Source organism: Canis lupus, chromosome 25 (assembly GCF_003254725.2).
Source record: "Canis lupus dingo isolate Sandy chromosome 25, ASM325472v2, whole genome shotgun sequence".
Taxonomy (NCBI): Eukaryota; Metazoa; Chordata; class Mammalia; order Carnivora; family Canidae; genus Canis; species Canis lupus.
Window position 1 is genome coordinate 3,460,618 of NC_064267.1, and position 25,983 is coordinate 3,486,600.

At 35.7% G+C, this 25,983-nt stretch overlaps 1 pseudogene; it reads right to left on the reverse strand.

The window, feature by feature from the left end:
* Window positions 1-13,164: 13,164 nt before the first annotated feature.
* LOC118349987 (rRNA-processing protein FCF1 homolog) overlaps window positions 13,165-25,983 on the reverse strand; it is a 56,383-nt pseudogene continuing 43,564 nt past the window's right edge.

Below are 25,983 nucleotides of genomic sequence, written 5' to 3' on the forward strand. Positions count from 1 at the left end.
GACCATATAATGTTTGTCCTTCTCCGATTGACTTATTTCACTCATCTAGCCTTTTTCTTTTTAATTATATGTTTCTTTCACAGGCACAAAATCATTTGAGTCTTCCTCCACGTGTGTTCTCAAATAGGTGGCTTTGTTCCAAAGCCTTTTTATTCTTTCAGGGTAATCATAATTTTCCAAATGCTATGTGATCTGATAAATATGGTATGAAAAGTCAGTCAACACTAATATGGGTAGTCAAGATCTACAACAGAAAAAAATAAGGTAATGGAGAAAGAATTTGTTCTCTCTACCTGGAAACACTAGGTATTATGGGTTATAGGGGCCACACACAGCCCCTTGCAATGTGAAAATCATTTGCATCAATAAAATATTGATGACACAGAAAACAAATTTCCATTGGCTCAGAATTCACTTCTGACTCTTCTATCACTGAGGAATGGAAGCAATTTATGAATATATATGAATAAATGAATATGAGCACTATCCTGTTCAATTATACTTTTAACAGCGGTTGTTGGTTTCTATATGAAACAAATAAAAAGGTGGTTAGTAATTCTTATCAATACAATTCATTGCAATTCATCTTCTCCATCTTTGCAAAGACAACCCTCTAGACGGAGTTCTGACTTATATCAGGACTTTCTTTTCATCCAGAGCTAAGCTTGTGGGTACCTGATAAAATCAACTTTTAACAATCCTTAGCTACTCAGAAAATTCTTTTAGTCCCAGGTTTCCTGTCTGTATTAGATATTCTCTTAACCCAGACTGGCTTTTGTGTTTCTATTCCCCCTTAGACTGGCCATTTGGAGTGATGACTTTGTAATATATCTGGATTGGGTTTCATTACTGCCCCAAAGATGCAACCTCAACCTCTTGAATCACTGACCATAGCTTCAAAAGTCTCCAGCTTTTGTAACTCTGCCTCCCTACCCAAATATTATGCAGAGTTTCTACATTTCTTGGGAGGAAGTGCACTGTACAGGAAGTAGGATCAGTCTGTTTCCCTAAGTCAAAATGATTACTGATTTAATAATAATGAAAAGTAGAGAAATATGCTTTACACATAGCCTTCAACTGTAATAGGTATGCAGTTTCAGAAACATAAGGATGAAAAGAAAATAAAGGCAGCTTTGAATAGAGGAAATAAAAACTATATACTTCCATTAAACCATTGCTCTCTCTAAGGCAAAACTACATTGGTCCCTTCATGGAAAAGGCTCCAATTTAATAAATTTAATTAAATTTTAAAAAATGAGTTAAAATGTAAAACTTTGGATTACAGTTTAATAATATAAAATTCAGAAACTGAAATAATAACCATGTAACAACTCAGAAAATTTTGATTTAGAATTCTTTGATCTAAATCATACCCAGACCTCCAGGGGAGATTTAACATTTAGATATATAACTATATCACATCCCAAACCTGCCAAATCAGAATCTCCATAAGTCAGAATAAGAAGTATTTTTAATAAGTGGTGCTAACAGTCCCTGAGATAACTTTGTCAATCCTTGCTTTTACTGTGCTCCTCTAGTTCTTCATTTTATTTTCTGTGCCTTGTCTCAAAGTTGCCATAACAATAAATAATCAAAATAAAGTGTAAATTCCAATGAAAAGTGGAAATTAAAGCAAAAAAACTAATATATACCTACTGACTATTATTGACTCTGATTAATCAGAATGTTTTTGATATCCACGTCTCATTTTACAACTTAAGTGTAGGGTAGAACTTAAAGACATACAATTGGGAGACATGTAGCTTGGTTCCACTACAGGCTCAGTCACACTAGCCCTCTCAGTGACCCTGAGAAATTTTCTCCATTCCTCATTTTTCTCAGCTGAAAAACCCAGAAATAATATTAGCATCTACTTGCATCTACTTCATAGTTACTGTCAAGATATTATTGAATACATGTAAATTGTTATGAACAACCTCCTAGCATACAGAAAGCATTCAAGAATTTGAGTTATAATTAATATTATTTTCATTATAGCATTGGAGTGGGTGTTAAAGACATATTATGTTCAAGTTGAAAGAAATAAGGCTATAGAATATTGCAAATTACTATTTCTTTTTATGGATATTAAAATGTTCTTTAAGTTTATTAGAAAGAAAAATGTTCATATGCAAAAGTACTGAACAATTAAGCATAGTGTATATATACACTCACATATTTCCAAGGCTAGTAAAATTAAGCATACAATTTTTTAAAAAGTAAAAGACAACCTTTGGCATATTTTTCAATTTTAAGTTGTTTATTTTGTTCTAGAGTCTGAATTTCTCAAAAGAATTTCTCGCCCAAGTAAACAGTCTCCATGACACATGAATGATAAATGCATTTCATACTGTGGAAGGATTTCTTTCCAAAAAAGATATCACCTGCTTAAATAAATTCCCACAGGAAAGGAGAAACTCCATACATGTGGTCAAGTTCTGTGTTTCTCATTTCTGTTAATCACTCTGTATTTGTATCTGGCTTTACCACAGGAAAGTTTTATGCATGTAGTCTGCCTCAAAGTTGAGTATAACAGATACTCTTCTTTCAGACTTATTCTATGCAGCATAATTTTTGAGGAAAAAATATGCAAAAGTGCCTTGTAGCAATAAAGATGGAATTTGAGGGGGGTATGATAATTGTCCAAAGGAAACAATAATGACTGAGGTGAAACTCTCTGTCAGATAATTTTAACTTTATTTACCCCCACTGTTACCTATTATTTATAATTCTTCAAGGTCTAAAAGTGAAAAATGCGGGCAGTCCCGGTGGCCCAGCGGTTTAGCGCCGCCTTCAGCCCGGGGTGTGATCCTGGACACCCGGGATTGAGACCCGCATCAGGCTCCCTGCATGCAGCCTGCTTCTCCCTCTGCCTGTGTCTCTGCCTCCCTCTCTCCCTCTCTCTCTCTCTCTCTCTCTCTCTCTCTCTCTCCTTCTCTCTCTCTGTGAGTCTGTCATGAATAAAACATCTTTAAAAAAATAAAAAAAGTGAAAAAGGAAACAAAAAGTGAGTTTATTAAGTAGAAATATTTTTATTTTATTTTATTTTATTATTTTATTTTATTATTTTATTTTTTATATTTTATTATTTTATTTATTTTATTTATTTTATTCTATTATTTTATTTTATTTTATTTTATTGAGTTCAATTTGCCAACATATAGCATAACTACCAGTGCTCATCCCGTCAAGTGCCCCCCTCAGTGCCCATCACCCAGTCACTCCAACCCCCTGCCCACCTCCCTTTCCACTACTCTTTGTTCGTTTCCCAGAGTTAGATGTCTCTCATGTTCTGTCACCCTCACTGATATTTTTCACTCATTTTCTCTCCTTTCCCCTTTATTCCCTTTCACTATTTTTTATATTCCCCAAATGAATGAGACCATATAATGTTTTAAGTGAAATATTTTAAATCCATGTACACATATCAAAAATTTCTTAAGACTTAAGCATATTTCCCATTCTTCCAAGAAAAATGCAGACTACTTGCAATTCTCTTAGATTTTAGGCCAATTTTGCATTTTTCTCTCCTACCCCCACCTTTTTTTTTTTTTTTTTTACAGATTTAAAGATAGATTAAATTTACATTATATATCTCTTCTACATATTTTTAAAAGTTTCAGAGATCCTTTTCAAGGAACTAAATATACATGTCCTATTAATTGCCACATAATATTCCATCTAATGAATGGCTGTAATTTTTTTTAAGATTTTATTTATTTATTCATGAAGACAGAGAGAGAGAGAGAGAGAGAGAGAGGCAGAGACACAGGCAGAGGGAGAAGCAGGCTCCACGCAGGGAGCCCGACGTGGGACTCGATCCCGGGATTCCAGGATAACACCCTGGGCCGAGGCAGGTGCTAAACCGCCGAGCCACCCAGGGATCCCCTGAATGGCTGTAATTTATTGAAGCATTCCTAATTTATGGGCCTATGCAGTATTTCTTCTACTGTTACTAATACAAACCATGTAATATTGAATAATCTTTAAAAATTTTCTCCTTGGCATGCATTCTCATTTTAAATTCAGTTTTTTAATCTTTATTTTAATTCTAGTTTAGTTATCAGTGTTATATTAGTTTCATGTGTACAATATACTGATTCAACAACTCTATATAAGCAATGTAAAAGTTTCTAAACTACAGATAAAGAAATATTTCGATCTTAGAACTGAAAATTAAGTAGAAAGACTAAAATGGACTTGTTTTTTGATTCCCAAAAAATTAATGTGGAATCTTAATTGCTGCTAATCTAAATCTACTTTAAGAGTTCCTTTCATGCCAAAGTACTTTCCTAGTTTTCTAAATATTCCTCTCTTTCTCAAAGCTAAATGGCAGGTAGACACTTCCAAAAGTACCTCAAATGTCTTGAGAGACCCTGCCCCAAAAAAGTAGGTGATAAGCAGGAAATTCCACTGTAAAAGACTCAAGAGTTACCCAATAGGGCTGGTTCTGAAAGGATATTACAGTAAGTTAGCCATAAACTGTACTGCCTGCATCAGGGAATGCATTAGTATGGAGGTTAAGGTTGAAAAGGGAGTGACTAAGAAAAACCTAGTAATACATCACACTGAAGAGAAAGTATTTGGACTCCTATCATAAAGAAATGAGTGTGAGCCAAAGGAGGAAGAGCCCCAGCTAAGTAAAAGGTGTTATCCCTTTTCCTCTAACTTCCATTCTCTTTGCCTAGACTCTGGATGAACTAGAAAGTGGAGTAGTAAGAAGAGATGCAGGAAGAGACCATTATTATTAATCTTTGGGCCCCAGATCTGGCTGTGCAAGAGTGGAAGATGGAGCTGTGTGAAAAGAAACAGTGGAAGTTGGAGCTGGGTGGCTCGGTGATTGAGCATCTGCCTTTGGCTCAGGTTGTGATCCTGTGGTCCTGGGATTGAGTCCCCCTGCAGGGTGCCTGCTTCTCCCTCTTCCTGTCTCTGCCTCTCTCTCTCTCTGTGTGTCTCTCATGAATAAATTAAAATCTTAAAAAAAAAAAAAGTAAAGAGGCAGAATCTTTGAACTGAGTATGATATTAAAACTTTAGTCTGAGCTGGATATATAATTAGTATATTAGTATAATAATACATCCTTGGTATGTTATTAGAAATTAAGAAAATCCTCAAGGCTAAAAGTTAATAAAAGATTATGAGATATTCCTGAGCTGTCATTCAGGTGTGGGAAGGGAGATGTGATGCAGTATATTTGAAGCTGGGGTGGGGCAGGGAGAGACAGTTATTTTCTAGTTGTACACCATTAAGTCCAGTTCATTTAATAAACAGGTTACATTTACAATAAACCTTCACTCACTAATATGAAATATTTCTCTATTCTCTTGAAAAGCTCAAACAAAAGAGCTTTGATATTTTCATTTAGGGCCTATTTTGTTGATAACTTCTTAGTAAATAAGGAGGTGATATCTTACTAGCTTTCTCTCTCCCTTTTTTTTAATTCAGTGAAAGATTGAAAATTTTAAATCAATGGAAGATTATCTGTTGCCATTTTTATCAGCTTTTTTGGTGATGAGGCAGACAAAGAAAATTCCAAGTTTGCTTTTTCAATGACAAAAAGCAATAATTATGAAAATTGCAAGTATTCTTAGAGTTTGTGCATTCCTTACATGGAAAGTTATCAAAGGATAGGCTTTGCAATGTTTTCTGTAATCATTCACTTCACAGTAAACAAATATTTCTGTATTACCTTTTCAGATAAAATGCAATTTGGCAAAAAAAAAAACAAACACAGTTTTTGTTAGTAAAATCTATGATTAAGATTATACATATTTGATAACCTTGAACTGAATTTTTAGTTCTTGTCTACCATAGCTAAAGTTACATATATATTCCTGCACCGACATTAGACAATGTCTCACCATGTACTACCAAGGGGTTGAAACTTACAGTCTATACACTCAGACATGTAGAAATATGATTTTCTATATTTTAAATTACTTATTTCATCTTGGACCTCAATCTGACTTTCCAATTTTGCCAGCTAAATGTATCCTAGTGGCTTTATTTGAAAATAGTCTATTCAGAATACTCATTTCTCTAACTCCTGCTTCCCAACATGGCCTTTAGGTATGAGAAAAACTTACATTTCCTATCAGCAAAGGGTAGGAAGTGACTGGTCCTCATCATTTCCTCTGACTGCATGACTCAACCCATTTAGTCAGAGCAGTGATCCCTGTTCTCACTGTACCCGCTAAGATGTACTCTGACCTACCTGGTCACTGCATACCCTAAAGTAGTATGCATAAAGATGCAGTTATTCCTACTCAGTCTACTTAAAGTTAGACTCATGTGCTGCTGACAATAACAGACTTCAGTTTCCTTCCAGTACTGAAATGTCTACAACTTCCTTATACCAACCTCAGTCTTCTTATGATCAGTGATTTTTCTCATTATTTTCTTTTCCCATCCTCAACCTCTATTGTAATAGTCAAGTTTCTTTGTCATGAGCAACAGAAGTAGATTCTGCCTCAACAGGCACAGGTAGGGTGGGAGGAAGGAGTGGGGAAGAGAAGAAGAGCTATAAAGAGATTTTCTGTGGCTTAAAAGAACATTGAGAAGGCTATAGAACCTGACTAGAGTATGGATTTCTAGGAACACAATCCAAAATTATGCCATAGGATTTCCACTTTGGAATAGAATATTGTAGGTGGCAGCAAGCCAAAATTCTAACTGCAGTAACTAGAAAAAAATGGATCAACTACAAGAATTATATTCTTTTTTTTAATAATAAATTTATTTTTTATTGGTGTTCAATTTACCAACATACAGAATAACACCCAGTGCTCATCCCATCAAGTGCCCCCCTCAGTGCCCGTCACCTATTCACCCCCACCCCCCGCCCTCCTCCCCTTCCATCACCCCTAGTTCGTTTCCCAGAGTTAGGAGTCTTTATGTTCTGTCTTCCTTTCTGATATTTCCCACACATTTCTCCTCCCTTCCCTTATATTCCCTTTCATTATTATTTATATTCCCCAAATGAATGAGAACATACACTGTTTGTCCTTCTCCGATTGACTTACTTCACTCAGCATAATAACCTCCAGTTCCAGATTTTGATGGAATCTTGTCTCACATTTAGATCTTTCATCCATTTTGAGTTTATCTTTGTGTCTGGTGAAAGAGAGTGGTCTAGTTTCATTCTTCTGCATGTGGATGTGCAATTTTCCCAGCACCATTTATTGAAGAGACTGTCTTTCTTCCAGTGGATAGTCTTTCCTCCTTTATCGAATATTAGTTGACCATAAAGTTCAGGGTCTACTTCTGGGTTCTCTATTCTGTTCCATTGATCTATGTGTCTGTTTTTGTGCCAGTACCACACTGTCTTGATGACCACAGCTTTGTAGTACAACCTGAAATCTGGCATTGTGATGCCCCCAGACATGGTTTTCTTTTTTAAAAATTCCCTGGCTATTCGGGATCTTTTCTGATTCCACACAAATCTTAAAATAATTTGTTCTAACTCTATGAAGAAAGCCCATGGTATTTTGATAGGGATTGCATTAAACGTGTAAATTGCCCTGGGTAACATTGACATTTTCACAATATTAATTCTGCCAATCCATGAGCATGGAATATTTTTCCATCTCTTTGTGTCTTCCTCAATTTCTTTCAGAAGTGTTCTATAGTTTTGAGGGTATAGATCCTTTACCTCTTTGGTTAGGTTTATTCCTAGGTATCTTATGCTTTTGGGTGCAATTGTACATGGGATTGACTCCTTAATTTCTCTTTCTTCAGTCTCATTGTTAGTGTATAGAAATGCCATTGATTTCTGGGCATTGATTTTGTATCCTGCCATGCTACCAAATTGCTATATGAGTTCTAGCAATCTTGGGGTGGAGACTTTTGGGTTTTCTACATAGAGTATCATGTCATCGGCGAAGAGGGAGAGTTTGACTTCTTCTTTGCCAATTTGAATGCCTTTCATGTCTTTTTGTTGTCTGACTGCTGAGGCTAGGACTTCCAGTACTATGCTGAATAGCAGTGATGAGAGTGGACATCCCTGTCTTGTTCCTGATCTTAGGGGAAAGGCTCCCAGTGCTTCCCCATTGAGAATAATATTTGCTGTGGGCTTTTCGTAGATGGCTTTTAAGATGTTGAGGAATGTTCCCTCTATCCCTACACTCTGAAGAGTTTTGATCAGGAATGGATGCTGTATTTTGTCAAATGCTTTCTTTGCATCTAATGAGAGGATCATATGGTTCTTGGTTTTTCTCTTGCTGATATGATGAATCACATTGATTGTTTTACGAGTGTTGAACCAGCCTTGTGTCCCGGGGATAAATCCTACTTGGTCATGGTGAATAATTTTCTTAATGTATTGTTGGATCTGATTGGCTAGTATCTTGTTGAGAATTTCTGCATCCATGTTCATCAGGGATATTGGTCTGTAATTCTCCTTTTTGGTGGGGTCTTTGTCTGGTTTTGGAATTAAGGTGATGCTGGCCTCATAGAATGAATTTGAAAGTACTCCATCTCTTCCTATCTTTCCAAACAGCTTTAGTAGAATAGGTATGGTTTCTTCCTTAAACGTTTGATAGAATTCCCCTGGGAAGCCATCTGGCCCTTTATTTCATTTTTTTTGTGAAGTGTTCCACAGTAATCACAAACCTGTTTATTTATTAGTCCTTAGATTGATGGGTAATTCCATAATTTCCCATTTTTTATTACTAATAACCTACAATAATATTTTTTGCATGCCTTCTTCTGTAACATATGAGAGTTCCTAAGGGTAGATAGGTACATCTAGGGCAGATATACTAGCTGAATGTAAGGCATGTGCATCTTTAATTTTATTAGATTTTGATTAATGGCTCTCCAATTGCATTATGCTAATTTATACTTTAATTTTAGTCCTTAACTGAACCCCTTTCCCATATCCTCACCAACCCTTAGAGTTACCAGACATTATATAATATTTACCATTCTGGAGGATGTGAAAGATAATCACATTATTGTCATGATTTTAATAGGTTTATTTGCAATTTGAATTAAAGAATATTCAAATAAATGAAAACAAACCTCACATGATCAGAAAATTTAATATTATTAAGGCAACAATATTCTCCAAACAGATCCACAGATTAACACAATCTCTATCAAAATCCTATCTGTCTTTGCTGCAGAGATTGACAAATTTGTCCTAAAATTTATACGGAAATGCAAGGGACACAAATTTGATAAAATAGTATCAATAAAGAAGAACAAATTTGGAGTACTCACACTTTTCAATCTCAAATCTTATCGTAAAACTATAATAATCAAGACAGTATGGTACTGCCATAAAGATAGACATATAGTATAATGAATAGAACTGAAAGTTCTGGAATAAATCCATACATTTTGGGGTCATCTGATTTTTGAAAAGGGTACAAAGACTATTTCAACAGGGAAATAATAACATTTTCAACAAATAATACCAGGACAAATGAATATCCACAGGCAAACGAATGACAATAAATCCTTATTTTAAATTAAAACTAAAATTAACTCAGAATGAATCACTAATCTAAATGTAAGAACTAAGTATATAAAACTTTTATAATAAAACTTGGAGTAAATATTCATAACTTTGGATTAAGCAATAGTTTCTTAGATATAATACCAAAAGCATAAAAAACAAAAGAAAATTATGTTGGAGTATTCAAAATTTTAAAACTTCTGTCCTGCAAATGAAAACCAACAAGAAAGTGAAAAAAAACAGTCCACAGAATGGGACAAAATACTTGCAGGTCATGTATCTGATAAAAACCTTGTAGTCATAACATATAAAGAATCCTTACAACTCAATAAAAAAGCGCTAATTATCTATTTAAAAAGTAGGTCAAGGATTTCAACACATATTCTCCAAAGAATACATATAAATGGCCAATAAGCAAATGAAAAAAGTGTTCACATCATTGATCATTATGAAAATTTAAATCAAAACTATAATGAGTTTTTATCTTTATAATTCATCTTCACTCATCTTAAATGGTTATGATAAAAAATCAAATAATAGCAAGTTTTGGTAAAGACAGAGAAATTGTAACCTTCATACACTGCTATTAGGAATGCAAATCTGGTGGTGATTTTGTTACAGAATTTAGCAGTTCCTCAAAAAGTTAAACATAGGGTTACCATATCACCCAACAATTCCACTTCAAGATCTATATCCAATACAAATGAAAACAAATGTTCACACAGAAATATGTAAGCAAATGTTCACAGCAGCATTATTCAAAATAGTCAAAAGTGAAAATATCCCAAATGTCTATTAAGTGATGAATGAACATGTAAAATGTGTTGTATCCATCCAATGGAGTATTATTCACCTATACAAAGTAATTAAGTACTGATACACAGTACAATGTGGATGAACCTTGAAACACTATCCTAAATGAAAGGAGTCAATAACACAGGATCACATATTATAGAGTTCCATTTATATGAAATGGCCAGGATAAGCAAATGTACAAAAACAGACGGTAGATTATTGGTGCCTATTTACACATTTAATGCAATCCCTATCAAAATACCATGGATTTTCTTCAGAGAGTTGGAAAAAATAATCTTAAGATTTGTGTGGAATCAGAAAAGACCCCAAATAGCCAGGGGACTATTGAAAAAGAAAACCAGAGCCGGGACATCACAATGCCGGATTTCAAGTTGTACTATAAAGCTGTGATCATCAAGACAGAATGGTATTGGCACAAAAACAGACACATAGATCAATGGAACAGAATACAGAACCCAGAAATGGGCCCTCAACTCTATGGTCAACTAATATTCGACAAAGCAGGAAAGAATATCTACTGGAAAAAGGACAGTCTCTTCAATAAATGGTGCTGGGAAAATTGGACAGCCACATGCAGAAGAATGAAACTAGACCATTCTCTTATACCAGACACAAAGATACACCCAAAATGGATGAAAGATCTAAATGTGAGACAAGAATCCATCAAAATCCTAGAAGAGAACACAGGCAACACCCTTTTTGAACTCAGCCACAGCAACTTCTTGCAAGATACATCTATGAAGGCAAGAGAAACAAAAGCAAAAATGAACTATTGGGACTTAATCAAGATTAAAATCTTCTGCACAGCAAAAGAAACAGTCAAGAAAACTAAAAGACAACCTACAGAATGGGAGAAGATATTTGCAAATGTCCTATCAGATAAAGGGCTAGTATCCAAGATCTATAAAGAACTTATTAAACTCAACAGCAAAGGAACAAACAATCCAATCATGAAATGGGCAAAGGACATGAACAGAAATTTCACCAAAGAAGACATACACATGGCCAACAAGCACATGAGAAAATGCTCCGCATCACTTGCCATCAGGGAAATACAAATCAAAACCACAATGAGATACCACCTCACACCAGTGAGAATGGTGAAAATTAACAAGACAGGAAACAACACATGTTGGTGAGGATGTGGAGAGAGGAGAACCCTCCTGCACTGTTGGTGGGAATGTGAACTGGTGCAGCCACTCTGGAAAACTGTGTGGAGGTTCCTCAAAGAGTTAAAAATAGAGCTGCCCTACGACCCAGCAATTGCACTGTTGGGGATTTACCCCAAAGATACAGATGCAGTGAAATGGCAGGACACCTGCACCCCAATGTTTATAGCAGCAATGTCCTCAATAGCCAAACTGTGGAAGGAGCCTCGGTGTCCAACGAAAGATGAATGGATGAAGAAGCTGTGGTCTATATATACAATGGACTATTTTTCAGCCATTAGAAATGACAAATACCCACCATTTGCTTCAATGTATCCACATAGAACTGGAGGGTATTATGCTGAATGAAGTAAGTCAATCGGAGAAGGACAAACATTTTATGGTCTCATTCATTTGGGGAATATAAAAAAATAGTGAAAGGGGATAAAGGGGAAAGCAGAGAAAATGAGTGGGAAATATCAGTGAGGGTGACAGAACAGTGGAGTCTCCTAACTCTGGGAAATGAACAAGGGGTAGTGGAAGGGGAGGTGGGTGGGGGGATGGGGTGACTAAGTGATGGGCACTGAGGGGGGCACTTGACGGGATGAGCACTGGTAGTTATTGTATATGTTGGCAAATCGAACTCCAATAAAAAAATACACACACAAAAGAAAGAAAGAATACTGAGGGTTGTGGGAGGGGAGGAGGATGGGGGGATGGGATAACTGGGTGATGGATATTAGGGAGGACACTTGATGTAATGAGCACTGGGTGTTATATAAGACAGATGAATTATGGACCTCTACCTCTGAAACCAGGAATACATTGTATGTTAATTATTAGAATGTAAATAAAATTTTTAAGTGCAAAAAAAAAAAGATTATTGGTGCCTGAGGCTAGGAGAGAGTAGGGATGGATATGCAGAGTGACGGCTAATGCATTAGGAATTTATTTTTAGGGTGATGAAAATGTTCTAAACTTAGACTTTGAGGGTGGTTGCACAGAAATGTGAATACAATAAAAACCACTCAATTGTATACTTTAATGGAGTGAATTTAGTGATATACGAATTATATATCAAGAAAAGAAAATGGACTACACTGAAGAGACAATACTGTTGTGAATCAGAACAGTGGGAAAGGGTATGGAAAGAAGTGTATGTGTGTGCTAGATTTGATATGAAGTAGAGGAGAGAGGGGCATTGGAGATGGCTTCTTCTTTCTGGCATGACTTTCCAAATGCATAGAAGTACTGTGGACAAAATTAGGGAGATCTGGGGGGAGAGCCACTGGCATATGGAGAAGGAAACAGTGATCACAATTTCTGTTTGCTACACCTTAATTTTGAACCAACCAGAAGACAAGTCAGTGGAATTACTGTAAGTGTTAAGAATTTGATAGTATTCAGTGGGTAGATGGCACATAAAGGTTATGTTAGTAAATAAGATCAACCAAAGCAAGATTATAGACATAGAAATGAAAAATGGCTCAGGATAGAGTCCCGCTGATCCAAACTTCACAAGCTGAATGTAAGCTGAATTGACTCCTCGATGACTATAATATGGCATTTCAGCATTCCTGATAGTCTATGGGTGTATGTGTGTGTATATATATATATATATATATATATATATATATATATATATATATATATATATCTGCTTTTGGATTCTCCTTTGAATCACTTGGAACATCATTAATTAATGATTAAATAATATCTCTGACATGCGTTTATTTTATATTTGTATGAAAATCATGATTTTATTTTTTTAAACAATTATCCTGCAAATAGACAATATACTACCGAAAATCTTTCCATGGCTTCACATTGTTCTTCGATTAAGAAACCACAATCCTCAAATGATCAACAGCAAACTGCATGATCTGCCCACCTCTCTTGCCTCACCTATCCCATCTCCCCACTTTTGCTTTTGCTACTCCAATTATTTCTGGTCTTTAGTTCTTTCATCCCCTATGACCTTTCCCATCTTTGACTCTTCATCAGGTCCTCTGCCTGGAGTTCTTTGCTCTATCTTCTGTCTCTTTACTAGGTATCTCCTAGCTATCATTTGCATGGTGTTTCTTAATCATTTCTGTCTAAGTCAGGATCCCTCATTCTGTATTGTTATTATAGCCCCGGGAAATGGCACAGCTTAACACATAGAAAGCACTGAATCCTTGTTGAATAAATAAATTAACGAATGAATGTTATATAATTCCAGTTCTGATTGTTCTTTTTAAGTACCTAATATAACTTTAATAAATGTTTGTTGAGTAAATCAATATAAAACAACCATCAAATTATACAAGCAATCATCTGATTTATAGAAAGATGCAACAATACTTAAAATGATACAAAATACTGATTTCAAAACATCAAAAAATGAGTATATTTAACCATACTCAGCTCGTAACAGAGCAAATGGGTAAGAAGAGTAATTCATACTATAGCATATTGCTAATATGAACTGGCAACAGAAAAAGTTGGGATAAGAAGGCAGAAAAACTCTATCTTTTAAGAATTAGAACTGAGGGGCTCCATAATCATCTGGCATCTGCTCAGTGTTGTACCTATGGTTAGAAATGTACATGATGGGGGCAGCCCTGGTGGCACAGCAGTTTAGTTGCTGCCTGCAGCCCAGTGTGTGATCCTAGAGACCCGGAATCGAGTCCCACGTCAGGCTCCGCTCCCCGCATGGAGCCTGCTTCTCCCTTTGCCTGTGTCTCTGCCTCTCTCTCTCTCTATTAATAAATAAATAAAAAAAAGAGAAATAAATGTACATGATGGGAACTCCAGGGATCTTCTGGATCCTTTGTTTAAGGTCCTGTGGCCACAATGTAACACTTGTGCAGAGTTACTCTCTGTACTAAGCAGTCATCTGTATAGGTTCCTTTGTGTGTGCATGGCAATCGTTCAAATCTTGGATCCTTGGCAATCCTTAGAGCCACTCGATATTTTTGCCCCAGTTTCTCAATTTCAGCCATTACACAGTCAGTTATACAAGGGATACACTTGGCATACAGACAGTCCATCATTGACTGTATTAAGTCAAGTTTGGCTTTAATGGAAAAGTTGCTAAAGTTGGTATCAACCAGGATGTGGTAAGGTGGGCCCAGCTGTGTGTTATATTGGAAGAATACGCAGGAAGGATGTTGGGGGACTTCTCTTTCCTTGAGTGCAGTGGGATCTTTCTTTTCTTTTTTATTAGGTTTTAATCTATCCTTCTCTTTAAGCCTCTGATCTCAGAGACTAAGCATTCGCTTCATGGTCGCATACTTTCTTGCTTTCTTTTGCTTCCCCGTGTTCACGCCGCGCTCTTGTTTCTTCAGTTCTGATTGTTCTGATTTGTCGGTTGTATTCTTGAAATTCAAGGAAAGTATGCAAGGGCATCTGCTTTTAAGTTAATGTGACCTTTTAATTTTTTTTTAAAGATTTAATGACAAAGAGAAAGAAAGAGAGCACCACCAGGAGGAGGACAGACAGAGGGAGGAGGAGAAGCAGACTCCTCCCTAAGCAGGGAGCCCAATGCAGGGCTGGACCTTGGGATCATGAGCTGAGCCAAAGGCAGACGTTTAACCAACAGAGCCACCCTGGCACCTAAGTTAATGTAACTTTCAAATGTAAAATTTGAAATACACTTTCTCCTCTAAATTCAATTGTCCTTGTAAATGGCCAAAGGTGGACTTCACCCAAAGCATGCACAACACAATACCTAGCTGCAAAGCCAGATTTCCACTGCCTGTTTGTCACCTTCACTCAGTTCCTCAGAAATTGGGTGTGGTTTCCTGAACTTACCTGAGGTGGGGGAAAAAGGATGGTAAGAGCAATGTGAGCCACCTCCAGGCCTTTTAGGAAGCAAGAAACCCTCCATGGTCTCCCCAAAGGACCTGTGTTCTTGACAGGGGGCCTGCCTCTGCATGTCATGAAGCTGGTGCTGACACATCATTAGTCACATCACTGGACATCCGTTTGGACATTTTATAAATAAACAAAACCAGAATCACAGCACAAAAAGTTTCTGCCATATTAAAAGGCTTATCCAGACTAAAGCATCTGTGACTTTGTGGATGAGTCAGATCAGATCTCCCTGCAAGTAATTCATCTTTTGTATCCTTTCTCTTTCCATTTGGGATCGGGATAGCGTAAGTGGAGTGTGGAGATAAACTCAATCAATAAAATATAAATATATAGCATATAAGGAACTTAAAAGTATGTCTAAGGATTGATTTTCTTCTGTCCTTTTATCAGGTACAAGTATCTGTTGACTTATGTATTGACTTTTAATTTTATAATATTGTTAATTTTCTGCATTATGAGACTTGACTTGTCGAAAAAGGAAGAGGCTCTATACTATGGTGCCAGTCCCCTTATTTTAATGGCAAATTATATCTACCAACCTATTTTTTAAGGAGATTGCAAAGTTGTTTCCCAAACATCATTTCTAATACTATTGTTTACTTATATTTTACATAAATACAAGTTAACTGTAATAATTGACTTATTGCCTTGTGACCTCTGGTAATATGTCCCTGATATGATGAAACGAGGCCTCCTCCTTCCTCAAACTTAAGTTATCCCAGAAGTTTTCTCCTACTCCCAGTTTCTTTGTTTTTTTTATGAGTTGAAAGAAACTGCATATAGGAGATATTAGAGTTTGAAGTCCATATGTCTATAACCATCTGATACATGAGCCAAGTTATGACAGAAAGGGATAGATGGGGAAAATTCTGAAATTCAGTCTCAGTCTCAAATCAAGGTGTCCTGTTGAGACCTAGCAAACATCACAAACATCACCAATTATTGTGGACAAATACATCAGTCATTTAACTGAACCTTGTAGCCTGGCCACAGCACAGGGTACTAGAGACTCTTAGAAGAAATTTCTTTGTTACTTTAGGTTCATGTGGACAAATAAAAGACTTATTTTCAATGTATTAGTTACAGGAAAGCCTAGAATCCCAGGTTGTAATTAATCTATATTTTAGATCATTATTCCAATGAAAACATATCATTTTCTACAGAATTAGAACAATATCTCTACTGTTAGAAGACTAAGAGGTGACTAGATTACAAAAAGTTCTGAGATTGATTTTTTGGAACTGGCTGAGAGAAAGTAGTTTTTTTTTTCATGTAACTAGACTACATATACATGAAACTTGGGTACTGTGGGTTGGCATCTTCTACCTATCACACTGGCTCCGTTCTGCAGAGACAAAAAAAGTTGCAGATACACAAAGTCTAGTAAGTAAGGATTCTCCTGCCTGCCTTTGAGTTCTATGAAACACCTCTGTACTCTCCTAATAAATTTCATTTTTCTCATCCAGCTCACTATAATCAGATTAATGTAAACAGACTTCAAGGAGAGAAGTCATAGGTGATGAAGTAGACTAGGCCAGAACCAGGTAAGAGAAAACAGCAAATAAAGGCCAATACAGGCCAATAGCAAGGTATTATGATAAAAAAAAAAATCGCAGAAATACATGTGCCAAATAGACCAATTGAACATTGATTCTAGACTGTTGCTCATACACTTCTGTATGGCCTGGACCAATCTACAGCTAACGAGAGACCAAGAGGGGTTGCTTGATGTCTTTTTCCCCTACTTATTCTAATCCTTCTCTCTCGGAGCACTTTTTGACCCAATCTTAAAACCACAAAAACAAAATTTGTCTTTCTAAAAAAAAAGTGAAAACTGTCCTTCTTTCTCAACCAAAACAAACAAAACTACACTTTGCATCTTCTTGCCCTTACTCAGTCAAATGGCTTCTATTATGAATGCTTTCTCAAATATTCCCTGGTTCCTCAGCCTCTCATTACTATGATAGACCATTATTGCTCCCAGACAATTCTATGTGAACAATTTCTCTCCCATCTGTTCCCTTTTCTTTATTTCCTTTAGAATAGCCCTAGCTGAGATCCTCATCCTCTCCTACTGAACAGTGTAACAGCCTCAAAACTGGTCTCCTGGTTCCTAGTTTTCCTCTTTTGAATCCATCCCTTACAATATCATTAGAATTATCTCCAAAAAAAAATATAGGACTGGGTCCACTATCGTTTAAAGATCTTTGAGGTCTTCATGTTGCTTTAGATTAAATTTATACTTCTTAATATGGCTGTTAAAACTACTTTCAATTTTACCCCAACTTATTTTTTCCAGTTTCATCTCCTATAAAAACTCCTCCTCATGTATCATAACATTATAGTGCATAATCCCAAACACAGTACCTTTTATGCTTTGTGTTTTTTAAATGTTGTTCCCTTTGTCTAAAATGCCTCCCATCTAAACCAACTTTCCATTCTATGCCTCATGAATTTTTTAAAGTTCTCTGTGAAACTTTATCCATGGCTTTAGCTGCTACTATAGCTCATATGAGATATACTGGCTCTACATATAGAAAAAAAAAGAGAGATATATTGGCTTGTGATACCAATAGAGCACTTACCACACTCTACAGAGCAGTTTCTACAATCATCTCACTGGAATGTAAATCCCTGAAAGCCAGAGACAACACATTATTAATTTTCAATATCCCTAATGTCTAGAAATGTCCCTCAAATATTGAATGAATGTTTACTAAATAAAATTAAATTATTAAATACTCAACCTACAGGTTAAAAATGGTATTCTATTCCTTATGATTTATACATTGCCATGGCAATGTTTTTACTTTTAAAATAACAAGCCAGCAAAGTCATTCATTCATTCATTCATTCATCCATTCAAATTACAGCCAACACATTCTAGAAAGAATAAACATTTAGTGAAAAAAGTCTTGTTCCAAAAATAATTCTCTTTTTCAAAAGTATTAAGTGAAGGATACAAGGATGAGGGAAAAAAATCTAAAACAATAGATTTTACACCTAAATGATTTTCCACCTTGAGAAACTTTCACCAGCTCCAGTTGTGTGATTCATTGAGTTCTTCCAATTGCTTCCTATGTCCAAGTTGTCTGGAATAATATTCTGAGAGTTAGCAGTTGTATGAAGTTAGTATAGCTTTAATGTTTCTGCCAAATGTCATTACCTCATTTCTCAAACTGAGCTATGGAAATAGTTGGAATCATCTTATATAGACCTTTAATGACCTCAAATAAAGAAATAAGAAAGTAAAGGTATGACAGCTACTGAAATTCTTCTATCCTTTGTGATTCAAATTATATCAATATGACTGACCAAATCTACCAACATTTGCTTAACTTGAGATGTGAGGCTATATAAAAGACAACTAAATAATTATATATATATATATATATATATATATATATATATATATATATATATGACCCTGATTTTGTAACTCTGTTAGCCAACAGATTGCTTCATTTTTGACCCACAAATAGTCAATTAGCCATTTAGACATAGTCAGGACATAAGTCAGAGATCTGAAAAATGATCAAAAAATCTTACCAACATCCAATTTAAGGCAGAATGAAAGAGTTCAGAGACCATTGTCTGCCATCCTGATACCCTGCCCTTCCCCACTTCCACCCTCCTAAAACTGCATATAATTGTATGTATGTGAATCTCTGCATTTATGCTCTCATGTATATTCAACCTTCACTTTTCAAAGATCCTATAATTGTGAATTCACCTGCTTTCCAAAATTTATTTGTGAACCCCAAAATCAATATTCCTATCACTTTTGTGATAACCCATGAACATGCTCAGGACAGTAAAATATTTAGGCTGTTCAAAGCACTCATTTTCAGCTGAGGTCAAAGACAATGCTCTCCTTTCTTGTTCACGCTAATGAAGAGATGACCAGAGGATGGAGATGGTAAGGGCAGTGCAGTGTGATGTGGGGAGTTCTGGCTCTGGAGCCAGTTGAATGGAGTTTGAATCCCAGCTCTGGCACCTGTTAGTGGGACAGCCTCAGACAAGTCACTTAACACTTCTATATCTTGGTTTCTATTTTGTAAAATGAAGAGAATGGCATCTAGAATGGGTGAGTTACTTTTAGGGTTAAAGATTATACAGTATATACAGTATGTGAACTATATAAATTTATTTATTTGTTTTCTTGCTTGTCTTCCCTAGGAGCTAATTCAATATGTGTGCTAATTCAGTGTTTACAGCAACTTTATACAACATAACTACCACAAATATCAAGAATATACTATATCTAGACATTGATGATGAGACTGAGGTATCACAGTGACTTAAGTTTGCACTCCAAAAGGACAGAGAGATAATTCTTACCCCAGGCTTTATGTGCATTTATTTTTACATATATTTCAATACTATTACATTGTTCGCCAATTTAGCTGTACAAATTTATGTGCTATCTTGTTTTTTATAATCAAATTCTCTATTTGCTATACAAGAGTATTATCAAATCATTCAAGCCATGTGGGACAGCTGGCTTGTGTAAACTACTCATTGACTGATGTATTTCTCTTGATTATATTACTACATAATACTTATAATAGGTTCAGATCCTTTGCAAAGGTAAAAGACAATTATCAAGAAGTGTCTTACAGAAGTTTCTGGCCACATGACAGATTTTCCACTTGGCTAATTGTTGCACTTGACTTAGATATAAGCAAAAGTACAGGAATTGTTGAATTAAATCAGGGATTTGTCCACTCTGATTAAACAGAAAAACAAAAGTTTTAAATTAAAAACAAATTATGTATTGCTGACATATAAAGATCTCTTATAATTCACAATAATATTATTAAACTAAATATACTTTAAATAGATAAAAGATTAGAATAGGCCATTTAAAATGTATAAAATGAGGGCATCTGGGCGGCCCAGTGGTTGAGTGTCTGCCTTCAACTCAGGTTGTGATTCTGAGATCCTGGGATTGAGTCCCGCATCAGGCTCCCCACAGAGAGTCTGCCTCTCCCTTTGCCTATGTGTCTGCCTCTCTCTTTGTGTCTCTCATGAATAAATAAATAAAAATCTTTAAAAATAAATTAAAATAAAATGTATAAAATGACCAATAAGCACATGAAGAGATGGTCATATCATTAGACATCAGAGAAATGCAGAACAAATAACCATAAGATAACACATTACAAACTTACTAGAATGACTGAATATATAAAAATTAACAATATAAAGTGTCAATGAGGACATGGAAAAACTGGAACTGTCATACATTGCTAATGGGAATGTAAGTGGCACAACCACTTTGGAAAAGTGTGACAGTTTCTAATAAAAAATTTAAATTTATCATATACCCAGTAATTCAACTCATGGGTAATTACCTAAGAAAAATGAAAACATATGTCCACGCAAAGACTTAAGTACAAATGTTCAGAGTAGCTTTATTCATAATACTCAGAAACAGGAAAACAACCTGTGTAAATAATTGAATGAATAAACACACTGTAGTATATCCATACAAAGGAATACTAATCAATAATAAATAGGAATGAACTACTGAAACACACAACATAGATGAATCTTAAAACTATGATAAGCACTCATAAAGAGTACTTAGTGTATAATTGTATTTATGAAATTCTAGAAAGGACAAATCAAATCTATGACAATAGAAAGCAAATCAGTGTTTCCCAGAGGCTGAGGGGGAGGGGCAAGGAATGTAAAACAGTATCATGAGGGAAATTTGGGGCTTATGGAAATGTCCTCGAACTTGATTGTGGCAGTGGTTCGATGGCCACAGACATATATAAAAACTCACTGAAGATATATTTTACTTTATGCAAATTATACCCCAATAAAATTAATTAAAAATTCTATATTACTGCAAATTCTCACTGTGAGAGAATTAAGAGAAAAGAAAGAGCTAGAGGACAGAGAGAAGAGAAAAATGGAATAATCTGTGGAGGAAGAAAGTAGATAGAGAGAGAAGATTAGGATGAGGTTTACAAAGTTTTCATAATTTTCAAGGGCCTTTAGCAGGAGAATTAAACATAAAAGTAACATGTTGTAATAAGCAATGACTCTCATCTGCCTTTAAATACTATGCCTTTGGGTTAAACTAATAAATTTTGTACAGTTTTTTTTTCATAGAAATAGTCTAATGCCAATATTCATTAACTGAATCAATAAATATATGCTTGTATGCACCATATTGCAAGCATTAAACTAGATTCTAAGGATTTGATGATGATTAAAACATTGATTCTTCACTGAAAGTGTGCTCAACTGAGATAGAGGAAGTTACACACAGAGATAATTACAATAAATATGATAACCATGGAGATATGGCCTTAATCATTTATGTACACCAAAATCACCTGGGCATAAGATTCTATGGAAGAACCCAGGATTACCCAAACCAGCCTAGGACTGATTTGGAATGTGTTGCTTGAGCTGGTTAAAGAAGGATGAATAGGAGTTACCAGACAGAAAAGGGCAGGTGGAGTGTTAGGTTCTAAAAAAGGTGAGAACTATATAAGTAGTTTAGTTAAAGTAACTTAAAAGACAGAGGTGGAGACTTCAAAATCAGATAATAGAGTTTTTTAAAATATTTTATTTATTTATTTATTTATTTATTTATTTATTTATTGAGAGAGCATGAGGGGGTGGAGGTGGAGGGAGGGGCAAAGAGAGGAGGAACAGCAGAGGGAGAGGGTGGGAGAGGGTCAAGCAGACTCCCTGCTGAGTGCAAGCCCAGCCACAGGGCTCAATCTCAGGACTCTGAGATCATGACCTGAGCTGAAGGCAGATACTTAACTGACTGAGCTACTCAGGCACCCCAGATAATGGAGAGTTTTAAATTAATTCATTAGGGTGATATTCTGAGACAATATTCAGAGAGACTAGCTGGCTATCACAGGGCCAGTTGCCCAGTTTGTCTATCACTAGTGATTTCTCTGGTCTTACCCCTTGTCTGTAAACCAAGATGAAGTCATGTGGTAGGTATCCATAGAAACATCCTCAGACTCATAACAGCTCAGTTCACAGACTTACACTGGACTACTTCACTAGACCTGGCCTCCTGTTCCATTTCTGACCTAGATTCTCATCATTTTGCTCAAAATTCTGTTCTGGACCACAGTATTGTCCTCTAGTTTAATCATAAATATAGGTAGTTTAGTCATCTCTCTTGAACAAAGTTTATCCCCAACCTTTGTCCTCTCTTACTCTTGGTAGTTTCTGAGGTCAGTATGATGACCCTACAGATCTGTATCACCGACCCTTGAGGGAGGTTTGGACATCAAGGGGACTATAACTAGAAAATCATTTAAATTTGAACATGTAAAGCACTGGAGACACACAAAGCCTTTATTTTTGCTGGTCACTGTGTTCTATCTAGTAAGCTATTGAGTCTCTTAAGTATTTAAGAGGAATTCTGCACATATCTCACTTGGAAGGCATTTATTTTGGCTAAATTCAATCGTAAATAATTTAAAACACAGACTGAATGTTATGATTCTTTGAACTGCCTAGAAAAAAGTATCAATCTGAATGAGAGATGTGGCAAAAATACACATGAGATAGATGCTTTGCAGGTTCTTCTTAGTCAATGTAGTGTTGACTTATAGTTTGTTTGAAGGACTGATGGAAGGTATCTTTTTCTTTCTTTCAATCTTTTTAGTGTGTGCTCCAAAAAAGGACTATTTTTAAACTGGTAAATGACAGAAAATATGTTCTACTAACTAATGGCTAACACCTAAAACAATTTTATGAGGTATGTAATTTATGTGTCCTTAAACTTGACTTTAAAGTATCTTCCTAGAAGATTATCTATTCAGTTTACTAAACACCTAGTTATACCAAACACTGATTTGTAACTTCAGAGTATATTACTATCAGCTCAGGTCTTTTTCCTCCTGGCCTTGATTTTTTTATAAAGCCTTCTCTAACCTTCACCTCTACCAAAAGTTCTTCTTTTCATCATCTGAAATGCTTCAAACCCTTTATAGGTACTTTTCCTTTCATATTATATGCCTTCTAATCTAGAATCCTAAATAGAATACAGTGAAACAGGGAAAGAAGCATGAAAAAAATCAGAACCCAGGTCAAAGCAACTTGGATGGAACACAGCATCTGAATTATCTAAACACCAGAATAGAAGGTCTTGAATCCCATATAAGAAAAGGGATTGCTTTGTGAAAAAAAAAAAAAGAAAGAAAGAAAGAAAGAAAGAAAAGGGATTGCTCCCATTCACCTCTGAAAATGTTTGGTCATTTTAAACAGCTTGCTTTTTAAAACGGCATGGTTGACAAGCATTTATTGAAATCTACAAGGTGCCTGGGCTGCCATACAAACCATAAAATGCAAAATTTTCCCATTTTGCTGATCTACTTCAAAAGTGGGAGAAGAACTTAGAAATTTCATTCAAGAATGCATTTAGGAGATGTAATACAAATACATTTAGGAGATGTAATACAAATGCTTGGCTGGGTATTAAAAACATTAAAAAGTATCAGCATTGTCAAAGCCTAAACTTTGACAAGCTTAGTAGCTCTTGTTATCATTCTGAATTTAATTTTAGGAAGTTCATGGCCAACAAAAAATCAGAAAACAATATGAATTTTCAAGGAGACCCTAATAAAAAGGGTTTAGTTTGGCTAGCCTCAAGCATAGTAGGGGAAAACTGAGTCAAAATCTATCTTGTTGTAGAATTGTAAACCCCGAAGTAGACCAGTGTTCCAAGAGAAAGAGCAACTTGCATTTAAAGTAGTTAAAAGAAAAAAAAATAAGTAGTTAAAAGAAGGAAATACAGTCCTGCATCATTTTAGCTTGATGCTTCTTCATCACCCAACTGTGTATATCACTGCAACCACATTATCCCATGAACCTAACAGCTCTATTTTTCAGGGAGATTGTCTTTTAGTCTCATAAAATTTGGTTTCTATCCATTTGATTGTTGTTTTGGAACTGATATTCTAGAGTCCCAACTAGTGGTGTAATAGAAAATGATGAGCACATTTGAAAAGATTTAGCAAGAAGTATGAAAAAGCTCAACCATTAGGACCAAAAGTTTCATGAGACAAGACTTTCAAGCCAGATTCCTGGCACTGTACTTTCTGTTTACAACTATTGGAAAATCTCCATTCTTGTGGTAACAGTACTTGAGATCCAATAGTAACTAAAAACCAGAAACTGTGACATCATCTGAGATCATTTGGCATTTAGGGGGAAAGCTACTGTTTCTCTTTATTCAATTGAATTTTTGGATTCAAATTAAAAATGATAATCAGAAAATATATTTGACCCATTTAAATTATTTTACAGCTATTTAATATGATTCTAATACATGCAAAAATTACAGTCTCATAGAGAATAACACACAAACATCAATATTCAAAATACCACCCAATGTATGTGAAACATAAATGACAAAATTCATTATAATTACAAATGCATTTAAAACAGGTATACTTGGGATGCCTGGGTGGCTCAGTGGTTGAGCATCTGCTTTTGGCTAAGGGTGTGATCCCAGAGTCTGGGGATCGAGTCCCACATTGGACTCCCTGCATGAGCCTGCTTCTCCCTCTGCCTGTGTCTCTGCCTCTCTCTGTGTGTCTCTCATGAATAAATGAATATTTTTTATAAATAAATAAATAAATAAATAAATATAATTGGTAAGCAGAGGACAAGGGTCACTCCTAGGTAAAGTAGATCCTATAGTGCTTAATAAGTGTTGAAAGATGATGCAGATATTTTATACTTAAGACTTTTAGTTTGGTGAGGATAAGGGGGAAAATGAGGGGTTAAAGAAAACAGTATAAATAAAACTATATGAGCCAAAAACCCAGTGCAAATATATGGAATTATGAATAGAACAGATAAGCCATTATACTAGTTTTGTGTTATATATTTCTGAAAATTAAAAGAAGTTGGAGATCAGAGAGTTGAAAGCCAAATTAGTGAGTCTGAACTTTAGTCAGTCATTTATGGAGGCATTACAGTATAGGAATTAAGAGCCTAGTTGCTGCCCCCATCCCCCCCCAACACACAGGGTACCTCCAGAGTTTAACTCCTGCCTTTGTATCTTACAAGCTATCTAATCTTTAAATAAGTTGCTGAACTCTATAAGGCTCAGTGTACTTCACAATTCTCACAGTGTACTCACAAAGATTCTTGTGAGGATTAATTAATGTCTATCCACATAAACTGCTTAGAACTGTACCTGACATATAGTAAGCCCTCCATAATTGCTAGCTATTAGAATTGAGCTAAAAGTAATAGAACTGTAGTGAAGTAACATAAACCAAAGATTTGGGTTTCAAAATGCACTGGAGAAGGCTAACTATAAAAAATGAAACCAATAAAGAGAATGCCACCAATTCTTAAAGATATGTGACAAAGAGCTAAATTAAAGTGGTAGCAGTGGGGGATCCCTGGGTGGCGCAGTGGTTTGGCGCCTGCCTTTGGCCCAGGGCGCGATCCTGGAGACCCGGGATCGAATCCCACGTCGGGCTCCCGGTGCATGGAGCCTGCTTCTCCCTCTGCCTGTGTCTCTGCCTCTCTCTCTCTCTCTCTCTCTCTGTGACTATCATAAATAAATAAAAATTTAAAAAAATAAAGTGGTAGCAGTGGGAAAGTAGAGGAAGGAAAAGATGTCAGAAATATTCCAAAGGTAAATTTGTTAGGACTTAAGGATTGATTTTCTTTGGGAGATAATAAAAAAGA